This window comes from Prionailurus viverrinus, chromosome X (genome assembly GCF_022837055.1).
Source record: "Prionailurus viverrinus isolate Anna chromosome X, UM_Priviv_1.0, whole genome shotgun sequence".
NCBI lineage: Eukaryota > Metazoa > Chordata > Mammalia > Carnivora > Felidae > Prionailurus > Prionailurus viverrinus.
In genome coordinates this window covers 8,557,997-8,559,612 of record NC_062579.1, presented here as the reverse complement: position 1 = coordinate 8,559,612, position 1,616 = coordinate 8,557,997, and positions in this window count along the sequence as shown.

Genomic DNA, 1,616 nt, shown 5'->3' with positions numbered 1-1,616 from the left:
TCCAGGTTTATGAAGCTTGGCTAACTTGGTGTCCATTCGATTTTTATCTTCGATGGCAACACGCTGGGCACTTCTGTGTTATGGGTCGGAAGGCGTGAGGACACCCCCCCCCCCGCACCCCCCCGAGAGGGTGGCCAAAAGAACAGCTGTCGTTTGAACCTCGACTGTGGCCGAGCACTGAGCTAGGACCGCTTAATGCTCTAATTCAGCCCTCACAGCAGCCCTGCCAGGTGGGTACCCCCCCCCTCCCCTTCTGCAGGTAAGACGCAGAGACTCGGGGAGGTCAGCTTGTCCGCTGACTCACAGTGGGTTCGAGGAAGCCAGACGCCGGGATGGCTTTTTGGAGGCTAACCTGGGGACTTTCGTCTGAGGCAGAAGTTGTTGCCACTGCTGTCTTGGCTCTGTCCCTGTTGCGTGGGAAGGAGGAGAAGAAGAAAGATTTCTTTGTCTACACCTGACTTTTAAAAAAAATTTGTTTTCAGATGAACAAAACATTTTTTTACGCTTATTTATGTATTCATTTCTTAAGTTTTATCTATTTATTTTGAGAGAGAGAGAGAGAGAGAGAGAGAGCATGCAAGCAGGGAAAGGGCAGAGAGAGAGAGAGAGAGAGAGAGATTCCCAAGCAGGCCCCGCACCATCAGCACAGAGCCCAGTGTGCGGCTCGAACTCAGGAACCGTGAGATCACGACCTGAGCCGAAAGTAAGAGTCGGATGCTTAACCGACTGAGCCACCCAGGCGCCCCCAAGTTTGTTTATTTGATTTGAGAGAGAGAGAGAGAGAGAGAGAGAACCAGCAGGAGAGGGACAGGGTGGGGGGACAGAGAGTCTGAAGCAGGTTCTGTGCTGACTGCAGACAGCCCGACATGGGCCTCGAACTCACTAACCGTGAGATCACGACCTGAGCCAAAGTTGGACGCTTAACCGAGCCACCCAGGTGCCCCTGACTTTTCTTTCTAAAGCTTCCCTCTTATGACAAAACCACGACTGCTGTACCACAGCGTAGGGGCCATTTCTTTTTCTCAAAGTGTGGCACGTACATGTTAGGCATATTCTAGAACCATGCTGTCCAGTACAGTAGCCATTAGCCCCAGTGGTTCTCAACAGGGTGTGGTCTTGCCCAGTAGGGGACATTTCTGGGGCATGTCTGGAAACTTTTTTGGTCGTCCCGCCTCTGTGGCCGTCCTGCTGGCATCCAGTAGGTAGAGGCCAGGGCCGTTGTGAAAGTAGCCTACGGTGCACAGGACAACCCCCACAGCAGAGAATGATCCAGTGCAAAATGTAAACAGCGCCAGGGTTGAGAAAAACCACACTCGCCATAGGTGGCTATTTTTTTAAGGTAAATTAATGAAAATCAGATAAAAACCCAATCCTCGGTGTCACTGGTCACACATCAGGTGTTTCGTACGCTACTGTATTGGACAGCACACACGGATATAGATCACTGCAGAAAGTTCTACCCCATGGTTGCAGAGATTTCCATTGGACAGCACTCTTAGATGCTTCACGACTGGATTGTAACTGCCTTTCGGTTTCTGATTTACATGAGACCCGTGATACAATTCAGTATGGATGGCTGTAGCGTGTCTTCTCCCGGAGAGAGAGATTTGGGGCTC